This window comes from Typopeltis vanoorti, chromosome 15 (genome assembly GCF_054136105.1).
Source record: "Typopeltis vanoorti isolate ZY-2024b chromosome 15, IOZ_Tvanoo_1.0, whole genome shotgun sequence".
NCBI lineage: Eukaryota > Metazoa > Arthropoda > Arachnida > Uropygi > Thelyphonidae > Typopeltis > Typopeltis vanoorti.
This window is the reverse complement of record NC_143563.1, coordinates 112,016,448-112,040,953: the sequence shown is the minus strand read 5'-3', so window position 1 is coordinate 112,040,953 and position 24,506 is coordinate 112,016,448. Positions and strand designations below refer to the sequence as shown.

At 35.1% G+C, this 24,506-nt stretch overlaps 1 long non-coding RNA gene across 1 annotated transcript in view; it reads right to left on the bottom strand.

Annotated features, from left to right (window-relative positions):
* Nucleotides 1-1,100: 1,100 nt before the first annotated feature.
* The window catches only part of LOC150099079 (uncharacterized), a 235,616-nt gene continuing 212,210 nt past the window's right edge, over nt 1,101-24,506 (bottom strand). The window contains exon 3 of the long non-coding RNA XR_016549453.1: nt 1,101-1,314. This is a non-coding gene — a long non-coding RNA (uncharacterized LOC150099079). The remainder of the gene's footprint in view (nt 1,315-24,506) is intronic.

Sequence of the window (24,506 nt, the reverse complement as noted above, 5' to 3'; positions counted from 1 at the left end):
CGAACAAATATATCTTGGGAATTTTTTTTTTCTAGATGGGTGAAGCAAGAATGCTTTTCATATTTTCCTTTGTCTGTGGAAGAAAATGTATGGATAGCGTGTTATTGAGTTATAAGCTCTGGTCTTGGCGGGGTAACAGCAATAGCCGAGCCTCAGTTAAAACTTCATTGGCTACAGCATTGCCATCTATTACCCTCTGGATCACGATCATTCACCCATCTTTGGAAGTGTAATAATATATTCAGTATTAAAATAAAATATAGGTGTCAAGTTCAAACATAAAGCAATAAGTAAAATTAAAAAGAATCAAACAAAAAAAAAGCTAACCCTATAAAACAACATACCACATTCATCATGCAATATAAAGCAGCGTTTCTCAAATGATGGTACGCGAATAACGGACAGTTGAACTTATTTTAAATTTATGAAATTTTAGATATTAAAAATTCCTTCCCCTCAGAAGATAATTACATATTTAGATTTGTTCAACCCCTGACTGGATAGCTAAACATTTCTCGGAATTCTTAAAATTCGTGAGCGTGAGTGTCTTCCCGTTGTTTTTGGTTCCTTCCTAGAAGACATTCTTACGCGTTTGTATTGCCGTCAGTACGCATTGTCGTCTTAGTATTACCGTCCAACGTTGAGGATTCAGTAAAGGTGTGCGTCAACCGACATAGTATAAGACTTGAGTGCTTGCTCACATAATTTAACGTCACATCAACATTTCCTTTTAGCTGCTTCTACTTTCTAGCACTACAATATTACGTTTTCTAGTGAAAAGGTAATACTGTATTGCAGTGCCCGTATTGTATAATTAAGTTTTCTAGCGAAAATGTCAAAATATTCGTTTTAACAAACATTCCCAAACTTAAATTACCATGTCGATGCAGTATTTTATGTCCATTTTGTATTGTATATATTTTAATAAAATAATTTAACAAGTTACACCATTTTTGTGTTTTATTTTTGACAGCAGTACTAAAAATTGTGCGAACAACCGATGGTGTAAACCATTGCACTGCATAATAAACGCACATCGTGGGAAGCGACACTCGTATACAAAATACAGAAAAAAAAATATTACCTTGCTGTATCCATGTCATCGAACAACTGAGTTGATGTGTGACTCCACCGCTGACAACTCACCGAATGAAATCGCAGTTCAACCAAATCAAACACGGACGAAAAAAGCATTGTCGATCCCACGGATAGTATTTTCCACAGTTCTACGCTTGTGAAGACGGTAACATGACAGGTGAAGAATGTTCAGTCATCAACAGGCCCGAGTGCACCAATCAGCGAGACGGAGGAAAGCTACAAATAAAGAAAAATGCATAATCAAATATCACTGTTATTAACATGTCCACATATTAAACATATTTAACCTGATTTGGTTTTTCACAAAGGATTTGATGCCCTTTTTTTCCATAGTTAACATGGCAAATACTCATCCTGTTGCGTTCAATGCATTGTCACCTTCTGTTATTGCGTTTAGCAATAGCAGGGATCCTCTGTAAGGAAAAAAAAAACCTCGGCGCTTTTCACATCTGGTCTCGGTAGCAAATAATCCAACTTCATATATAACTATAACAGTGAAGCTTCTCATTCAGACTGCTTGATGTCAGAGTTTCATCTGCAGGCTATTTTCGGAATAGCACGGTTGACCTTTCTTTCTACCGTTTACGCCGGCGAAGTCGAAAACCTTACACTTGATCCATTTGCTCTCTTGCCATATTAAGACGCAGAAGATTTCGATTGTATCAAAAGACAGAAAAATCACTCCCCTCGTGATTGATGTCTATAACAAAAACAAGCATCCGCTTCTAAATAGAAAAATACAACTGCTGATCAACGAGGACCCGAAGGAATCGATCATCATACACACTAACTCCTTGACAGAGATGGTCTTATCCTCAAAGGAAGATTGAAGCGTGTCAGGGCTAATCGTACACTGAAACATGCTAGCTTATATGGGTCTTTCTGGACTACCATTAGTGTTGACGATAGTTAGCAAAGGGACCGCTTCAGTTCAAAATGCAGGAATTTAAAAAAAAATGGATCTTCTATTTTAAGAAAAGGCACTACACAGGAATTTGAGTTAAACGATTTAAGTGAATCAACTGAATCAAATTATCCAGAATGTTTAGAAAAAAATTATTTTCTTGATATAACCAGTTGCATTTATCAGTTACTCTGATTACTTTAATGCATATTCTTTCCCACCTAATGCATTTTTACTTTTCTCAAGAAATGACTACCGAATGCCTTCTACGTGCCCTTTCGCGTGCTTGAATCTTGTAACCTTTCGTTGTCTTCTATATCTTATTTTCTCTTCCATCATCTATGTGGATGATGATGAGGCCGAATGAACTTTTTCCACTTCTGTCTGTCCCGGGAGAGTCCGAACAATTCTGTCCAATTTAGTGTCGCTTGTTGTGATTTGGTTGTATGGGGGTGTCGAAGAAAGATAGTACCTCTCCACTTGGATGGTCGCACGTAATTGTGGTTCAGATGGATTGATTCTCACTGGACACCCAACTCTCAGTTATGGCTCCACGAAGCTATGCAAACTGGTAGCGGCCACACCTCGGTAAACTGTGTCGATCCACAGGCTAAACTAAGTGAGGGTAGCCAGGTATGGCAACCTCAAGCAGCGACTGTATTCGGTGAATCGGCTGCAAACAGCGTCTGTACTCCATGTTGGAGCGGCTGAATTCAAGTCAAGGAGTGGTGGTTGACACTTGACGAAACTTAATCATTGAAATCGAATGAACTCTAACTTTCGTTGTACTTAAGAATAATGTTGAGTGGTATTGAAATTGCTCCTTATTGAAAAACACATGCACCCCCGTATGTTTTTTATGATCGACTAATCTCTTGATGTTATTAGAATTAAATGAAGATTTAAATTCTATGAAGTCTAGAACTTTCCTGTCTTAACGACAGTTTTCGTAAGCATTGAACCATTCCTGTAGGGAATGTATTTTTGGCACAGACAACAGTTACTCGTAAAACAATCAATGCCTTCTTAGGTTTTCATGGTACGGCAACACTTCGAATTGACTGCATAGAAATTTCGTAGTTAAAGATCATCATCAGCCACAGATGCGTAGTACGTCAATTCATTGGACATATTATCAGGTGGAATTACAGCAGACAGGTAATTCGATAATAAAGGAACTTTAGATTGTTCCAGTTGCATTCATATTCTCAGTGGCTCGCATTAAATGCATACACCTTGTGAATGAATGCTGTTAATCACCCCGTATCCCCTTGTATTGTGAAGTAAATGAGCGGCTGAAATGGAGCTGTCATGGGGATTGTCATATTTTCTGTGTAGCTCGGCATTTTCCATCATTAATCCATCCATCGGAAAACTCTGAGTCTTACCACGGATGGCTTAGTGAGGACGATGCCATCGATGAGATGCATGAATTACCAAGTAGCCAAAAACTTCATTAGCTGGAAATGAACAGTAACAGGGAACTGCTTTAATCGTATTCTTTTTTTTTTATCTTATTCTTACCACAATTACTGAGAATATAAAATACCAGAATAATGTTAACTTGTGTGATATATTTGGTTAGTAAAATTTTTATTTCTTTGTATTTCTTTTCGTTAGTTGACTGACAGCACAAGTATTTGTTTCCATTTATTTCAGATTTGAATACTGTGCTTGATGATTTATATTTGTATACATATCTTTCTAGAAAGCTCATCTACATCATTGTATCAGAAATTATTTGCATGATCCTTGCATGATGTGAGCATCTGTTTGTGGTTGGAGTTCCTGTATATAATTTGGGAACGTAATGAGTAAATGTGAATTCATTTAGTAGGCGCGGTATACAGATTTATTAATTTGGACACGTCAATCATATTCTATGTGCACTTTAAAATTTCGTTTTAGTTTATGCCTATTCATTCGTGGCTTAAATATACAAATGCATCATTATGCATGAATTATTTCTACACCACACATCTCATTTTCTTCTCAAAAGTTAGTGTAGAAAAGAGTTTTAAAAAAATAAAATATTAAAAAATATTAAATAACGCTATTTGTTATATTAGAGGAGGGTATCCAAAATTACCAAAAAGTTGTTTTCATAAACACGAGAATACTTCGTCAGAAAGTAATTAATCCACAGCAAAGTTTAAATTTTTTTTATTCCAAAATTCAGTTTTTGACTCTTTGAACGCTGAAAAGAGAAGGCTCAAGAAGTTCTCTTTCCGAACTTGTTTTCGTATTATCCATCAAATAGTATAATCATTTCAAGTGCAGGCTGATCTGCCCTGATCAATGCCCGCAGTCACTTGCCCTTGAACAACAGCAATATACCTGCTAAGTGAGGAAATTGTATTCAATACTACATTGTGACTGCTGTTTATAGTGACAGCAGTAACGTTTTATGATTATTCTTCAATGCTCGGATTTTGTTCAATCGTTTACGTTTAATTTTATTTTCCATGCTCTCGCTTCAAGAGCGTCTTCACTCCTTACTTATGTCCTTGATTTTCATTTTCATTGAATCTCTTTCTCGCACTTAAATTTTGTTCTAATCTTCTGATTTCAACATAAGTTTAAAAGTAGAATTTATTTTGCCTTTAGAAATATACATTATTTACAGAACAAAACTGTTAGAATTGGCGTATTTCAACGCAGTAAAACTTACTCCGAACAACATTGTAGAATGGATTCTGATTTTCCATTCAGAATTAGAACTGGCCTTCGATACATTTTTGCAGTAACGTTGTGTGTTCAGTATGCTATAAGAAATAAGCACGTCGTATAGCTAAATGAGTACTGTTGGAAGGGAAATAATATCGTAATCCCAAACAAAGTGGATAAGATATAATCCTGCCTGAAGAATAGGGATTAGCCGATGAGAATCATCAAATGTATTCTCAACCATCATCTCACGCTGCATGTTTAAACGCTTCAAGAACTAAAATGTTCGTAATCAAAACAATAAACCATCATTCAAACGCATAGCAACATTTACAGTAACAGGCTGGCATTCCGATTCGAAAAGATGTACACATGCTCCTAACGTATTCGGTGCGCTGCCGATTATTCCCTTGCCAGTAGTTGCGATGTTTATGAAATTGTCTTTGGTTTCAAGAACTTGGCACGCAGCAACACAGATGACATCCATTGTGCGCAATAATAGAGCCATTACATAACTGAAAGACATCACATAACTGAAAGAATCATCAAATGTATTCTCAACCATCATCTCACGCTGCATGTTTAAACGCTTCAAGAACTAAAATGTTCGTAATCAAAACAATAAACCATCATTCAAACGCATAGCAACATTTACAGTAACAGGCTGGCATTCCGATTCGAAAAGATGTACACATGCTCCTAACGTATTCGGTGCGCTGCCGATTATTCCCTTGCCAGTAGTTGCGATGTTTATGAAATTGTCTTTGGTTTCAAGAACTTGGCACGCAGCAACACAGATGACATCCATTGTGCGCAATAATAGAGCCATTACATAACTGAAAGACATTACGTTACTGCTACCCAAAAGAATGCGACAAAAAGCAAAATAAAATTAGATGTCGAACGACATCTGGCTGACAATTTCGAATGCATCCCATATAAAAATACACAATAATCCGTAAGGCAGTACGTTGTGCAGATAATATATCAGAATATTCATTATGTGATTTTATTCCTCATATAATCAAATATAAAGCAGATTTGATTTGGTATTAAGATTGGTAATGAAAACGTAATTGTTGCTGTCATAATTTCCCAAAAAGTGCAGGATCATCAACAATGTATCCAAATTAATAATAAAATATCATGTAGTGAGGGTGAAAATTAATCTAGAACCTGAAAGTAGTACAATAGTAAATAAACAGTATCTTACAGTAAACAGCATATTAGAAGAGAAACAGTAGGACTAAAACTAAGTTTGCTTTATAAACAGCGAGGAAAACGTGATGGAACTGACTGTTGTGTGAAAAAATGCATTAAGATTAGCCACGTGTGTGGTATCTGCATTATCGTGTAACACCTTTCGCTGAATATCCACTTTGCTTCTTTTGAATGACATTTCAATTCTATCTAGGATCTTGTTACTCTCAGGATGCTTATAAGAAGAACATTTTTATCTCTGCTTTTCATAAAACCATACTCAACATTGCAATCTATTAGCTTGAGAATTTATTCAGAAAAATAATGTATTTATACAATTTTTTTTTAAAACTTATATGAATACATTATTTATTTAAAAAAAGGGGTTTCATTGTATGCTAATCAAACGAATGGATTTGTTTTTATTGTCGAGTATATTTATATTTTAACACGTTGAATTTGTTTTGGTGCTTTTTGCTAGGAAGATTAAAAGCGTATTCTAAGCCACCTTCTTTTTCTACTCTTATAACATTACTATAAAGATGAACATTCAAAATAGATTAAATTTAACTTTAATTCAAGGATTAGCAGCAGCAGCTGTAGTTAATGTTATGTTCTGTAAATGCCTAAAAAAGGCCATAAGCGAATACATTTCGAGCATAAAAACTTTAATAGAATGAATAGAAAGGGATATTGTTGTGTAGAATAATCTTCACGTAAAAGATAAGCATGTCTCGCTTTTATACTTAGAGCGCTGTTTAATTAGATAATAGGCATGATGGCGATGTTTTAAAATTACTTTTTTTTTTTTTTCAGATTTAATCTAATGCGGTAAACATCAAGCAAAAGTCTTTAGATCATCTCACGAGTTGTTCACTAAACTCGAAACCGAGAGGTGTAATTAAATTCTTTTCTGTTAGTATAAGTAACACATTGACGCTGCTCTACCACTCGGATTGTTTACCAGTACTAGTGTTGTTTAAATTCCTGTTCAAATGTGCTTCGTTGTAAACCTCTCAAAATCACACTTGTTAAAAAAAAAATTGTAGGCTTTACAGATCGAACATTAAAATGTTTTTACCAGTTAATGTAATGTGCGTGTTACACGAGTTACGAATTAACCATTTTGCAAGATGAAAGTTATTCACGAAAGGGAATATTGGCTAGCTTTCGATTAAAAATATTTACATTCTCACCTAAATGATGATTGCTTGAGCATCGATTCCGCCAGTGGTATTGACATTAAAAGCCTTTTGAATCATAATCGTTTCCATTTCTTATTAAGCAAAAGTTTGGAAACCCTTTACAGAAAGCAGGTGTTAAAATAGTTGAATATTTTGTCTGTTTCTGCAAGAGAATTCCCCCCCCCCCTGCGATCGTTCGACCTCATTCACTAACAAGCCATAAGAAGTGCAACTGGACTATTTCGGATATCACCGAATTCCCAGTCTGTTGAGGAAAATAAGACGTCTTCGACGACTATCGGAATCCTTGAGAAGCCAACCCACGTGGCTAACTATTTTTTTGCCCATGGCCTGAGAATCAACACTCATCAGACTGCCATAAGCCTCTTTGGTCTACAAAAAAAAAAAAAAAAGCTGTCTTAAACAACATAGCGCGGACACCATTAAACAGCCTATCGGCCTGGCAACGGTAAGAGGTTACGTAGACAACATGAAGTGCGGAAAGTTTGAGTAGCCTGCAGAAAGCGTTTTCAGGCTAACAGAATTGAATATTATTTCGTGAAAACTAATCAGAGAACCTCGTGGAATTTTCCGTGTCTTCTCATACAGCACATTAATTGCTCAGGTACCACTAAAACGAAACAACTTTACAGCTGAGTTGTATTGTACAGAGCTTTCAATAAATTCCATGAAACTGAATCGTTACCAAAGATTCATAATATTCATAATCGTTACTAAGATTCACAAAGTTCTTTTCTGGCGGTAAGATGTTTAGTGCTACAGGTCCTCAAAAATCCATCTTCAATCTCAATTTAGGAAGCTACATTTAGATATACATCTACATATGCATGCTGTTGTTCCAAGCTAAGTTGTGATTAAGAAAAACAGACTGCAGATACAGCAGCTTGAGAAACGAGGTAGGCCAGCTCGTTTCTCAAGTTGCAACTCAAGCTTCCATCATCTGTCTGTTTATTGCACATATTCCAGGTGGATAACTAAAATGACTTTTATTTCAGTGGGACTCATGATGGAATAGAGATCAATAGTAAGCTCCTTCTAATGAAGCCCGAAATTGTTTCACTGTAGTCCACGCAAAATCTGTAAGAGTAAAGGAAAATGAGCATTTGCAACTCATTTCAAAATTAACCGAGCGAATATTAATTGTTTGACGAGTGGATTGTATTGTTACGGTTACTAAACGATAATATTTCTTTGTTTTAAAAGCTTTAGCGTTATTAGAAATTAATGTCATTATTATAACGTAGGCACATTTTAAAAAATACTTTCCTGAGTGTAAGGTGGTAAGTTTCCGTTTCTTTTTGATTTCTTAATTTTATAATTGTATCGTTAGCCTTTCTAATGTGTACAGTATTTGTTAACTCGTGAGCTGTGTCAGCCTCAGTTATATTGTTAGTTCATACCCTTTAAATGTGTACTTTTTTGAATGTGATCCCAAAACAACGAATCACGATTGCTGAATTGGAATGTTAATGAAAAACTCGATAATATAAGACCAGAATAAATAATAAGGGGAACACTTACTAAATAATGCACGTTTTTCCTCCTATAGTAAAGAATAATGGTGCTTGTTAGCCAAACTTAAGAACACTTTTCCCCCCTTGAATAGCATTTATCTAAATAAAGCCAACGGCAGTGTTCCATAAAGTAGCATACAGTTGAATATAATACAACTGCTATTTACATTTCTATTGAACTAATTGCAGTTCGAACTCTGCTTTCCGTGGTGAAGTAGCCCTTGTCCTCAGCTGTCTAATTTTTTTTATTATTAATTGTAGGGATTAGTAGTAACATCTGATAAAGAAGAAATACCGGAATTAATTTAGTGATCTTTAGTTGAATTTTTTTGTTTACTAATACACATATTAGAGAAAATCTTATGCAAGCTGGGAACAGAAAATAATTCAATGGTTTAAAGACCAGCTGCTGAACTAATGAATATTAAAATTAAAGAAAAAATAAATAATTAAAAACCGTGTTCAGAATGAGTTCTGAGGGAGCCAAAGTTTGTTTCCTCCAGAGGTCGCAGTCACTTGTCATTTTCAGCACATTCTGTAGTTTGTGTGAAAGCCCTCTTAACGTACTTTCGCACGTGAATAAAGAGTTGAGGTACGCAATTTTTTTTTTAATTTCTCATAAGTAATGCAATTAGAGCTGTTGATATAACTGCGAAGCCTCACCCTGACAACAACCTCTTATCTTAATCTTAAGAGTATTTTTAAAATATAGAATAGTTACATTTTAAAATAAAAATGTATACGGGGAGCAAGAAAGCACGTAGGAGCTACAAGAAAGGAATAACATCGTAAGTACCTATTTTCACTTGCATTTAAAAGGGGCTTTGCTTTTTTTTTTTTTCTACCTTCTATTTGTAGCAAATGAGACTGACGTGACAAAGTGGGGAAGAAAGAAAATCCCTAACAATCCGTTGGCCAGCTGGCAAAAAAAAAGAAAGATTAAACAAAAAACATGATAAACTCTTACAGTTGAGTTCATGTTTTACTATTCGTTAAATAGGACGCTTTTCATGAGGATAAAATATTAATTTTTAGCAGATTAATGTTAGTGCTTGTCAAATTTGAAAAGTGACGGGTAAGATTAATAAGAAGTGTACGGTATCAATGTTGCCCATGCTCTGACTAATAGCTCTATTCATGGTATTCCACACTCGGCTGTGGTTACTTTATCTGCAGCTGAGCGCTGTCTCTATTTGCTTCTTTGAAAAGCACCTTTCAGCTTACATTTTTGAGGTACTCTCCGCCTAACCACACCCCAATCTCTAATACTCTGCAACTCAGTCGACTGTATCGTCAGTTCACCTACCGCTAGTTTGATAAAAGTAAAAACGCATATTAAATTGGCTAAGACCTTCGGCTTTAAATCGTTCCCGCACCTGTTAAGTACTTATTTACTTGCAAGACTGGTACTAAATTAAAATCATTAGGACATAAAATCTAAAAGGGAATTGATTACGAAATTCTGCTGCATCTCTTTTCTAGAAGAAACAGAATTAACGTGTTTCTGCTGCCGCTAATTAGCTGTTAACTGGTTGTTTTCTAGCTTCAAATATTAAAAAAAATTAAATTAAATTTTAAAAAAAAATAAAAATAAAAACTTACGAACATGTTATCTGCGACCTTAAGAAGGGTACAGTTTTGCTTATTAGTATTTTACTGCAACTGACGAAGAAAATTCCATTGTTATTCTATGGTTATTTGAAACATTCTCCTTTTCATTTCACGTTATTGAAATAAAGAGCCAAAAGGCTTCATTTCGGCGACGTGAAATTATTTAAATTAAGGGGATATTGAATCCCACATTATTTCAAAGCCGAATAAGAAACTCTAAGATACGAATTAAAGAGTTTCATGCCGAATATAGTAAACTATAAAAGTTCAGCGAATCCAAGCGTAAGCGAACACCTGGTAGTACAAACTTTCACGTTACGTTTTTAATATTTTGACTATTAAAGATGGACGAAAGTCGTCTTTCTTCCAGAACCCCACTCATTTTTATTTATTATTTTCATAAAGAGAGCTTCCGACTGCCATCTCGTATGCTTTTTATTATTTCCACAAGAGTCGCATAAGAAATTCGAATAAAAAGACAAGTCTAATAATTATGATAAATTCCTGCAGAGGCTTACGACTGGTCATTAATGACACCATAAAATATAAAGACGCACAGAAATTCATGTGGGAGAAGGCGCCATACCAGATCTGTTTTGCGTAGTTAAGTGGGTTTCTATTCGACTTCTGTTATTAACGTGTAATAATCGCTTTTCCCAAATCAATATAATTTCTGTTGTGGGAGTCAACCCATTTAACAGACGTCATGATTTCTGACGTCAGTATTCAGAAAGCCGCGCAAATTTAAGTGACTATTGAAATAAACTTCCTGTTGTAGCTCGTTCGTCTCGATATTTGAGTGAGAAGACGAGTCATTGATCAAGGAAATTTTGTTTAAAATACAAAATGTTTAAGTACAACAAGTAAAAGAATCTTTTACACCTTATGACCATTACCAACTTACAAAACATAAGTAATTTTAGAAAAAAAATAATTGACCCTACGTTATAATTTGATCGCGTATAGTTCACCGGTGAACACACCAGTGAACTATACGCATTGACTACTGAGAATTCTTTGGATACTCCAAGGTTTGAAGTTTGCATTTGCACTAAAGTGTAGTTTATTGGCTTGATTGGAAGAACCACAACATAAATAATTTTAAATTAAAAAAATATCTGAGTAGAGACCGCTCTGAAGAATTTGTAGCTGGTGCAAGTCGATGCTAACGTATCCCATGGTAGACAGTTTAGATATCTATTAGCAACAATGAGACCATCCAAGGCAGCTGTACAGTATTCAAGTTAAGTTTCTGATCATAAATGATCAGAAACTTGCCTGGAATACTTTGTGATCTCGCAGCATACAAACATTTGCCAGAAAGTAGTCTATAAAAGAATTTAAACTGCACTTCGATATCATAATATCAGCGATCAATCATCCTTCCTTGAAGGGCTGAAGATGTCAATCTCAGTACCAAAGCCCCCCATATTCTATAGATAAAGTTTATTGGGAAACAACCACTTGAACAAAGTAAAATAGACATCCCAGTGGAAACTGTTTGCCCATTGCGCGACCGTTGTCAGTGTTAATTAAATCAATGTAATTAGGTCAAATCTAACCTCTCCGTTTAAGACACTGTTAGGTCAACATATTCCGTTACACCTTCTCATTCAGGCTAAATCAGAGGCGATTGCACAGTATTAACTGCACTAAAAGTCGAAATGGATTAGTGTAGTTGCTGTCCGTGCTTCCACTAATTAATCACCCGAAGTGAAATAACCACGTGCTCTCGCATCAGGAAGTAAACCGCATCACTAACAAGGGTAGTCTGATTAATTCCAAAGTAAACTAGATCGCGTTGTTTAAGTTGCAACATTAATTAAAGCTTGTAACGTCTGCTTCTCAAACACCCTCGCAGAAGAGTTTTTCTTCTACTTGTATTCATCAGGAATCAATTTCCGAACATTACACATCTTGGGAAACACTTGATAAAATGTATTCTTCTACTTGCGTTCATAAGCTAAAGACAAAAGGACGACGTCCAAGAATTCATACTTACTGCGTTTACCAGTGATGTAAGTTGGCAGATTTGTTACCTGATTGCGTGAAGGTAAGTTTCTGAATGATTTGACTCTGAGGTAAGAGGTTGGTAAATCTCCACTTGCTACAGATTGTAGATTTTTTCAGTGTGGCAGAAAACTGAATTGTTTGTTACTAATATGTTAAGATTATTCCCGTGCGATGCTTTATTCATCCAAGTTATAAAAACATTTTCCAAGATTAACACACTTAATTCTTAATTACATCTTCTCGTCAAGTAATTTATTTCCAATTTGTTTCCAATTCATGCTTGTTTTGCATATCCTTCCAATACTGTGGGAAGAAAACATTTTTAATTAATAAAAATGTAGAAGTTCTTATTTAAATGAAACTTTATAGTTTTAATTTAAGTAATTGGCCTAGTTATATTCATTCGAAATGAAATTACGCCATTTGTCTGTTTGCTGTAATTTGAGCTGTTGCTTTTTTTCCTTGTTCAGTTTTTATTTCTGTAATTAATCGGTGGAATCTTAAACGTGCCTTCAAAGCTTTTTATCTTCTATGATCCTGGAGATTTGTGCATATACTTTTTTGTCTTATAGTTTTATTTCTTTCGGATTATTGCCCAACCATGTGCTAGATACATAATTTAGTATGATTGTAATAATATTTCTTCAGCGAACCTCATCAGTTTATTTCAATCACATACTTATTTTATGGTTTCATTGTATAACTTTACATAAATTATACTCCAATGCTTGAAGTATATAGGAATTCTTAAAGTTACATTATTCTTTTAAAGAATGAAATGTAAACAAGAAACTGCTGTTATTTGTTTTTCTTCAGTTTTGTTAGTTCAAAAAAAGTAACAGGAAAACATTATTTGGAGTTAAGTGTAGGTACGAAATTCGAGCTAGTTCATGATCTACTAATAGGTTTACAAAAGCTTAAAAGTTATCAAAAAAAGAGCTTCACAATCTTAAAAATAACGTTGACTCTTTAATATCTACTTTTTCTATATACTTTGGACAAATTCTTTTGATTACTTGATTTTTATAACTTCGTTGGTTTCATTTCGAAAATGAATTTTCAGTGATCTGTGAGGTAAAAACAAAAAAAAAAAACCTCAGTCATCCTCCGTAATCTTGAACGTGTACACATGGCTCCTAAACTGCAACAGAACACAACGCACATTTGCAGTAATACATTAACATTTCCTTTTCGTGTTCGAAAGGAGGGGTGGGGTGCCCACCAAGGTGCTGCCGGTACATTCAAAGCTGTTTAAACGCAATTTCACGTTACACAATTTTGGGTAGCGTTTCCAAACATCCCTGGTTGGTAAATCGTATGTTCTAAGTATGTGTTTTGAAACACATCGCATAATATTTGTACATTTAATCCTAATATCCCCAGTTAAAATGTCAATCAGCTACTTATGGCTTGGAATGTTAGATTAATATTTCTAAATTTTTAATTAAATGCTATTTTAACGCAAAGTTCTAGTAAAAGGTTTTTCGGGATCTCGCAGTTGATTTGAGCAAATATTTTTGTTGCAGGTTTCCCACTTTAAAAGTATCATTAAAAGAAAGAAAGATGGGAAGGTTATTAATGGACCTTCAGTAATAGTGGACGTCACATGTTACTTAATGAAACACAGATAATGATTTGAGATGGATACCAGGTAAGAAGATTTGATTTTACAGCCCAAATACTTTTTTGACTAACAAATAATTCGTGGTATTTTCATTCCTAAAATCACTTAATTCAAAAATTGAGAGGGTAAAGGTTTTTAATGTGTAAACCACGAGAAACTGCTCATCCACGATACAGGAAAAATGAAGCTGCAGAAAAACACATCTGCGTATGCAACACTGTATATGGAAAAGAAGTTCATGTTACTAATTTATACAGAAAATAGTTAGACTGCACAATGAATTTCTGTTACAGCTTTGAGCAGCGAAATAGCACTTTTAATTTTACACATAAAACCAGTCCGTTAGAAGCCATTATCCAAATATAATAACGTATATATTCGTAGATCAGAATCTCGTTTGCCTCATACTCATGAAGAAAAAATAACTTTGCATTACTTGCTTTTGTGAAACAGTAATATACGTTAGAAATTGGAAATCTAGAGGTTGTCTCGACTAGTTGAGCCGTCTCTCTTTCTCTCTCTCTGCTTACTGATTTTTTTTCTCCATAAATCGGTGGACACAATTCGTTCCATTCGACACTTGCAATTCGTATAATTGCATCACACATGTAAATATTTTATTTCTATCTTTACGTATATGTACCATTCCACTGACACAAGAACTTAAAGGAATAATTTTATTCATTTCTTTAAGCAACTTTGTGATTTTCTGCTTTGATTTTGATTTGTTAGTTTTTTTGAAAATTAGCGACTGTCTGTTCTTTTTAGATTAAATAATTGGCAATTCTTTAGTTTAAAGGAAATATCCGGAGTACATATTTCCTTCTCTTAGTGTTTTAATAACTTGGCACTGATGTGGTATCCCTGTTAGAAACGCATTTTCTTCATGATAATTACAGAATCGTCGTAAGTGGTCAAAAGATCGCTATGAAGGTCCAACAACTGAATTAGTTATCCGATCAAGCAAGAGCTTACCATAATTTATGATCTCATACATAACGTGAAGTCGTTTGCTCATAAATTTGCATTTCAAATAAAAGCTGCTTCCATTACAATACTGGTTGAATTTTTAACCAACCTAAATTCCTTGCGTGTTGAACAAAAAAAAAAAAAAAAAAAAATCAGTTTTCATTTTTTCTCACCAAACTTCTGTAAGAAAGACGTAAAACGCCTGTTTTAGACGAGCAGTCCTAGTGAACAGAAGCCAACAACTGCATTAGAGAAATTATTCGTACCTATAAGAATTGTTAACGGCGAGTTATTGAGTGGGTTGACTCTTTCCAACCGCAATTTTCTGCATGGGTTGGCGAGCAACAGTGCAGTTATCAGAGCGTAAGATCGCCTAGCGAAAGTTCTTATTGTCATGACATCGCTGATATGCTCAACAGCTTGCAGAAACAAGGATGAACCGAATAAAAATTTGCTGACAAAAACTATCCTATAAGCAACAATATTTAACACGCAGCTCCGCTCCGAACAACAAATTCACCATAAGGAAAAACGTGAAATTAAATTTTCTCTAAGGAATAAGAATACGCTCCATTTTCGTAATTTAAAAAAACAATTAATACTTGTAAAATGAAAGTTGTGCCAATTCAGTATATTCAAGATGTGAACTGACGAAGAAGCATTTAAAAGCATCTGATTTACATTTAATCTGATGCGCACACAAGAGAACTTTCTGACCTGGACTGCTTCCTTTCATTTTTGTAAAAATGGCTTACGTTTGCTCTTGCAGTTGCGATAGTTCTTTAAAACGCCTTCACCGTACTGGAAAGGCATGATTCGAATCCCTGTAAAAGAATCTATTTTTGAGCTTGCCAATCGAAGCAGAGCAAGTAAGAAGGACAAATCAGGTATGTCTTGCTTGCCTATCTGTTAAAAAGTCCATCCAAGTAGTGATTCCCGGATTGTCGTGCGATTTATCCGAGTGGCTATGCGCTTAGCAAAGGATGCCTTGGAAAGGAGTGTCCTGGTTCGATTCCCTTCGCCGATGTGAGGAGCTTAAGGATCTTTCTCAGACATAGCCAAGTTAGCCGGATTTGGACAGCAAGGATTTTCTCCCCAGTTTATCTGGGGTTTTTTACTCCTGCAAGCAGGCAAACCGGACCGTGAACACACGAGTTACAGCCACAGGATATACCGGAAGGCATAGGGCTAGTCGCCTTATCTAATGGACAGGCTAGTAGGCGTAGAAGGGAGAAGAGAAGCCTATCTGTTGACAGCTTAATCCAAGTAGTGATTCCCCGTTATAGTGCAATCGATTAATGCGTGCACTTTGTTTGGAGAGAAACTTGGGTTCAAATCCCGTATAGGAGAGGAACGTTCAAAGTTCGTCAGTTAACTGGTCTAATTGTGACTTCATTCCGTAAAAAAGCAATGACAGAACAGACGCACTGATAGATAACACCGATGCCTCTTTGTATTTTTGCCATCTTATCGTTTGATTATTTAAATTCATAAATGATCTCTGGTGATTTTGTCCCAGAGATCATTTATAACAAATATTGTCTTCAAAGAGCATAATTATTGTTGCTAAATTGAAATTCAAAGTATTAGCAGTAATCAGCATCTCTACATCTGCAACCAACAGTCTCCCACAACTTTGAGACCTGTTAGTTTGATTTTAATAGACAATTGGATCTAAATATGCTTCTTGAAGATGAGTTAAAATGGAAGAACGTCTTGCTGAGTGGTAGGTTGGAATATTTGGATATTAAGACAACGAGAAATATCACACCAAAGAAGGTTAGAAAATATAATTCGAATGTAATGTAATAATAAAAATCCCTAGACTGTGTATGGAAAATATGTCGTAAGGGTATTCATATCGATTTCCATTCTTTTCGCTTTAGTTCAGTATCGTCGAAGTGTATGCAAACATTGCAGTTTCGAAAGGCGTTATTTCATTTATTCTCGAAGGAAAGTCTGATATATGGGATTGGACGTAGTAAATTCTACGCCTTAAAAGGCCCCAACTCAAACTGAACATTAATCCCGGGCCGGTTTGGATTCGATATCGTTCATACATAAATCTTGATAGATTTTAGTGATGGATAATAAGATGGTAGTTGGTGGCTTGAAAACATTAAAGATGAGAATGCAATCGACTTACTTTTTAAATGTTACTCTTAAATTCGTGATTCCGACTCTGCTCTACTTTCCCTCAGCTGACCAGTAGTTTCTCAATTCACATAAAATATGCAAAGAACTACTTAATGAGGTAGGTTCTTATGTCAAGAAAACTATAAGTGGCATTAACAGGGTTTTCTAGTATTTCCAGACATGCGCTAAAGTCGTAATACGGCATCAGTAGAAAGGGGGGGGGGGGGAGATAGCCTTCGTTGTTATTTGACTACTGAAGAAATGATTGCTACGACAGAGACCGGTTTGGTTTCTCGAGGTTTGAACTTATTAATGTATTTTCAAACCATGGATTAGGTAGTATATCCTCTTGACTCTGTTGTCCTCTATTCTTTCTGCACGTTAGCATGGAATGTCGGTCTTGGAGCTGTAATGTGTTTTGGAATTTTCGTAATAAACTCGAGGGCTTTTGATAACATGTGAGATGAAATTCGTTTGGTGATAAAAGCACTTTATGTGGAAAGGAATCTACTTTTGGCTTCTTAGTTCTATCTTCTTCAACTGAATCGCACAAAAATCGAACATCTATTGCTGACCGAGTTCAGAAAAACCTCGAGAAAACTAATTTAATTGAGGAATATAATTCGGTCCACCACAGAGGCCCTGTTACTTTATTCCGGTTCGCAGAGAAGTGGATTGGAATCTTAATGGCATACTTTTCAACTTAGAAGGCGATATTTATATTCTCGTGTTGCGTATCCACTCCAATTATCAACAGAAACACTGAAAAACGTCCATCTTCCTAGACCGTAACACATTACGTTCATCATTCTTGAGATGAACTGTTTTTGATATAGACAAAAATCCACTCAGAACTTAAATGTGCTCTCAAATCAAGACTCGCATGCTTTCATATTTCATTGTTTTCGGTTTGTTTTTAAATTTCAAACACAGTTGTCTTTAATCTTAGAAAACTTTTTGTAAAATGTAAATAATATATCTATATCTTCAAATATGTATATTTCACTGTTTAAGAATAAGATTTTCAATTTTGAGATTACCCCTCGAAATTTCGAGATTAAACCTTTCTCCGAAGTTAGACGTTTAGACCTAAACCATTTCTGTTCTCTTGCTGTGGGTCACTGGGAAATCTTATTACACTTATTCAAGTAGTTTCAGACAGATGGCTGACGAAGCAATGGAGTGGCGAGATTAAACATCGCAATTATTTTTTTATCTCTTTAAGTCTAATACTCAGCCTATCAGTTGCATTTGGTTCACAGACTGTACCATCCAATCCAGCCGCTATAGTAACGAATCATCTGCCTGTGCACTTTCGCAATGTGAAAGAGTGGGGATAAGTTAGCGAGGGGTCATTTTCCTTCGATTTCACTTCTTTTCAAGAGAATCTACCGCGCGAATAAGATTCTTGGTATTAAGAAGCCCAGGCCCTTGTTTTCGGATGTGTGAAGCTCTTATTATTCATGGAATCGGTCTAATTTTCGTTGTTAGCTATATCAAGAGTGTGCAACAACTCTAACTGTAGAGAGACTCAAGTAAGAATGAAATTATTGAAATAATCTTTCAGCTAGGAATATAAAGTTTTTGATCATCTCTTGGGATCATTTTGGCTGCCCAAAACTGAAAATGTTTTCCGTAACACCAGTAAACCAGTAAAATTTCTTCCCTGCAGTGAGTTACACATACAGAAAATCGATCGAAACGGAAAATTCGTTTTGGAAATAAACATGTCTTTGTCTTGAAGCAGCGTATCTCAACAGAATAAGATAGGCGTTTGTTTTTATAGCGAAGGTTACGTCGCACCAGGGAGCGTTGGAATGGAATCCAAGTTCAGTAACTCAGCAAACAAGGCAGAAACTCGAGACTAGAGGAAAACCTGAAACCGATCTAAAGTGGTTCTCAGTGAAAACGTAAACAACTACTTTGAATTTCAGAGGTTTTCATAAGTTGCCGTATTCAGGCAAGATAAAAAGAAACACATTTAGTATTAACTAAGAAAGAAGATAATATATTCATCGCAATAAACGCGAGGAAGAAACGTCCATATGTATTGTGTAAATTACACTTGCCCTTTTTTTTGCGATTAAAATGAATAACAATAAACAAATAGCTAAAGGAGAGCTAACTCTGTAATGGATAGGAATGAGAGGGCCATGTAATGAACTCTATTAGCTTGCATAATACGAAATAAAATTTTGAATTAGAGGTTAATAAAAGAATACAAAGTTTCAATTTTGTTTTAAAATGAAACGAAATTTACACATAGTTAAATTATTAGGATTTAAGAAAGAATGTTATTTGAAAAATTATACATAAATACATCAAATCATTTCTTCTTTAATAGACCGTTCTGCAGTATATTTTCTGCTGAAGAGTCTTCAGTATATACTGAAGAATATATGTAAGATAAATAATAAGAATATATGTAAAATAAATTAATACGCAATCTACCTAACAAATATAACGAGCATTACGATGGCAAGAAATATACGTTATTAAAATATCTGAGGAAAATAATCCTGCTGCTGTACAAGACACTGATAATGTTAATATCGTGCAAATCGGTAAGAGTACATCCGAGTACGTTTATGAAGAAAGCGCAGATGAATGTGTTGCATACAGACTTCTGCTGCCTGATCCAACCCCCATCACCACCAAGAAAAATAAAAGGGATTCAATAATTTTGCTGCATATATACATGGGCGCACTGGGTGTGGATCATTCCGCTTATCACTGAACCAACAGCAGTTCAAGTTACAATAAAGTTGGTGTTATACTTGCAGTGAGTTGACTTATGTTTGTAATTACACAGGAAAATAATAACTTTTTTATTTTAATCAAAGGAGAAAATGAAGTTATGAGCAAATCTGCTTATAACTTCAGCTTGTTTTCCATCCTGAATAACTCGACATGTAACATTTTTGCACTTTTTGCTGGAGTTTTGACTGCAGTAGTTCAGACAAAATCACAGCTGCTCTTGTACGCGGCCCCATACTGCGAATACTCGGACAGAATATAATATCCAAAATTGGTAAAGTATCTCACGCACTGTATATTCCACGTATAACAACAGCTGTGATTCTTTGGGAACTACTGAAGTTAAAACTCCAGCAAAAAGTGTAAAAATGTTACATGTCGAGTAAACAATTTAAAAACTTGACACCCCTCACACGAAAGCTAAACACGGTTATCTTTTCAGTTGATCATACTTCATCCAGGAAGGCGAGGGAAAGATGATCATTTTATCTGACGCAGTCGAAAAAAGGTTGCTTTCCCTCTAGTTTGCTAAAAGAGGCGAATGCATCACATTTTATCAGAAAGTATAATTTCTGCTGCCAGCTTTAGTTTCCAGAATCCGATGAATGTCATCATTTTAGAATGACAATTCAGGATAAAAGTGATATGAAACAGGCGAAGTCTGTTAGCGTAAGGCTATTCGCGAAAAATTTATTGACAATAAATACATGGGATGTAATTGTTATTTAATGTGCTGCACGTTTATCGGTAGGGAATTATAAGAATAACCTCCTAATATAAACAGCATTTATTTTTAATATTATTACAGTCGCTGTTAATATTGCCGGTAGTTTTTATAAAGTGGTTCATCTAAAATGTAGCATTATTTTCCCAACTTCCTAAATCTGAAATTGTGAAGATTCCCCTTCCTCCTCTTTGCCGGTATTTGTAAATTTCCTAAAACTACGCCGCACTGTTGAATTTTTCCATCAGGCAGCGGTTCTTCTTTGGCTCAGTGTACTCAAAAAGGTTATCCTTTTTTTGGTTCGATATGATTTCTGTTGGTTTAATGCTGGATAAATGTTATTTAATGTCAGTCTTGAAATTATTCTAGACGATCAGTATAAAATATCTTGGCACTGGGAGGAGGGGGGGGGAGATATTCATAGAAAGTAAATGTCTCGCAGAGAGAAGGCGATTAGGAACCGTTTGCTAAAGGCACGTTTACAAGAATTAAATGCGCTGTTGCTACCCACTCTACTGATTACCGACACTAATTAGCTTTTGTCCGCACTTTCCACTTAAAATTCCATACCCTGTTAGAATGACGACAGGAGCTCCGAAAAACGAAAAGTACGCAACCGACGTAAAAATATGCTGATATGAATGTCATCAGAAATTGCCATTTTCGGTAGAGCTAATTGTAGAGGAATGGGGAAGAGAAATTGGTTGAAATAGCGGAATGCAAAACGAAACTTTGTTCGAATTCCAGCCTCCGTGTGAAAGCTTGAGCCCATTCAGCGCATTAATGATTTTTGCATCTTTGGATATCGTAGGATGTAGGCATTGATTTCAAATAACTGTGCCTATTAATTTACATAAATAAAGATAACTTCTGATCCCTTGCGCTGATAAACGAACGTTAATGGAAGTGATTATTGAAAAATCTTGTTTTTATTTATTTAAATAACCGCGAAAAATAGCTACCTATGTATTAGTATCGCATGAGTAGACTAAGGTATTATAAGCAGGATGTAAAGTACTTAAAGGTTGACGTCTTTTCTTCCATTCACATGCGTTGAATATATTTGTTACAGCAACATACGGCGAGAGTTTTTCCAGTTATTTTTAACCAGAAATTCGAAGAAAACAGAACGAACAGAATTCATGATTCCACCGAATTTATTGTTAGAGAACTAGTAGCGCGCTCACAAGGGATGCACCTAAATCTCGAATTATAAAAATTAGCATTCTTCAATTAATGAAAAGAAAAAATCCGGTTCTAGAAAAAGCTGCATGTATAACTCGAAGGAAAAACTAATATTTGGTTTCATTTCAAAAAAATGTTTGGATTAATCACCTGAGCCAATAAACTAATTTCACAAGAAAGCTTTGAGATTTACTTAAGTTTCTGGAGTAATCAAACGTTCAGTAATTCTTTTAGTTTAATTTTTTTAATAGTTTATTCACATCACGTATTCAAGATATATACTTATTATACTATTCAACTTGTATAATTCAATGTACAATATTTCACAATACAATTCAATGTAGAGTACAGTATTATAGAATGAAAATTCAAGTATTACTATCATGTTCTATTGGTATTAACACTTATTTTGGCTATTATTTTATTATAGTTAATAAAAGGTTTTCTCATATGCAAGTAGAGTATAATACATTTCGAATGGTTTCGTAGTTTATAATAAGTTACTGGTTTTAGTGATAATGTAAGTTAGTTTATGCGAATATGCTAACCAAGGGCCACAGCCATGCTGGTTATTAGAGAAGTAATTAGCTCAAAAACAGTCACTGAGAGTCCAGGGACCGCATCTATGAGCGCTCCCTTACCAGTTATAATGATGTACATGTTAATATATTAATATCTAAAACGTGTGGACAGACTTATGTGTTCGTCGAACATGTTGTTTATTATTTTAACGGTATAATAGAACACAGAAACTAAGTAAATAATTAATTTATTAACTTGATGCTGATATTTCGCTGGTGTTATAACCAGCATCTTCAGAGCACAAAAACACTGTTTGTCACAATACGCGAGACTGAAACAACATGGTGTACTTAAACAAAATTGTCGCAGCAACACAAAGACTAGAGTCCTGATTTTGGCGCCCTCTATTTGAAAAAAAAAACAACCACTATTATATATTACTAGAGTCCTAGAAAAGTGCTAGTTTTTTCTTAATATGACTGTCTCCCAGATCTTCGGCAAGTTGATACAGCCATATTTGTTGAGATGTTGAGATTGGGGGTGTGTTTTAGGGCTTTTGTCGCCTCTAAGAACAATCTCTCTGATTTATACGGGTTTCTGTGTAGTACTTTTGTGTTTTTCCAGTTGATCCTGTGTGCAGGGGTATCCAGTGCATGGTCTGCTAGGCCCGACTTCCCATAATGATAATTCCGGACGTATCTTTTATGTTCGCTGATGCGGATGTTCACAGATCTTCCTGTTTGATCGTAGTAGGCTAGAACTGTGAACACCAGCATCAGCGAACATAAAAGATACGTCCGGAATTATCATTATGGGAAGTCGGGCCTAGCAGACCATGCACTGGATACCCCTGCACACAGGATCAACTGGAAAAACACAAAAGTACTACACAGAAACCCGTTTAAATCAGAGAGATTGTTCTTAGAGGCGACAAAAGCCCTAAAACACACCCCCGATCTCAACATCTCAACAAATATGGCTGTATCAACTTGCCGAAGATCTGGGAGACAGTCATATTAAGAAAAAACTAGCACTTTTCTAGGACTCTAGTAATATATAATAGTGGTTGTTTTTTTTTTCAAATAGAGGGCGCCAAAATCAGGACTCTAGTCTTTGTGTTGCTGCGACAATTTTGTTTAAGTACACCATGTTGTTTCAGGCTCGCGTATTGTGACAAACAGTGTTTTTGTGCTCTGAAGATGCTGGTTATAACACCAGCGAAATATCAGCATCAAGTTAATAAATTAATTATTTACTTAGTTTCTGTGTTCCATTATACCGTTAAAATAATAAACAACATATTAATATCTAATTGAATGAAGTAATTAGTATATAAATACCTTAATAAGCAAATGAATATCAACTACATCTTTCGTGTTTATAGACTTAGAGAAAGCTTTTGAATCTTTATATCAGTCTAAAATAATAAGCATCTTAAGTATTCCGGCGAATTATATCGGATTGATAAAAAGGCATTGAGAGATGTGTGAAACAAGGATGTCCTGCAAACGGTTTTCTGCTACATAAGAAGTCTTCAGGAATGTTTCGTATGAGAACTATGGAATTTATCATCACAGATGGTGATATTAAATTTTATTTTTAGAAAAAAATAAAGTGGCTCAAGAAATAAATGCTAAATAACATAGAGAGAGAAGAGGGGGAACAGGAAAAAAAAAGTGAAAAATTGACATAACTAGATCACACATTTAATGAAAACGTAAGATGAAATTTAACTTAAATTAAGAAAGAATCGCATGGAAATTGTGGACTATATTTATCTGTCAGTTAGTTTAAAGAAAAAAGCAAAATAAAGAAATAATCACACAAGGAAACGAAATATTTCGGCAGCATGAAGACTGTCTGGAGATTTACTTCTATGCTTAAAAACGGAAGCTATTGAAAATATACATTATTCGAGTGTTTATTAGGTGAGACGTAGGCAAAGATTGAAAAACAACACGTTATGATGTGGCATAGAGAACCGTGGGAGAGGAATGCTCTACATAAAAAAAAAAGATAAAATTAGAAATAATAATCAATTACAGAGATGACAGGAGTAGATAATATTATGGAGAATATCTTCTACTCCATGAACTTGCCAAGTTATGATCCACCTACTGCATACTCCAGCTCAAAAATACAAGCATATTCATTTTTTTCAGCTAGGAGAATTAGACTCGATCAAAAAAAAAAAGCAGTATGCACATGGCTCTGTTTATGATGGAACCACCATGTGATAACCGTATTGCACATCACCTTTCTAATTATTTTGTCTCGGTTAGCTTCGATATCATAAACTCTCTCTGCTATAAATATAACTGGAAAAGTGTAATATTGTGAAATAAAGCCTTCCGGTTTGTACCATTAACCTAAGATA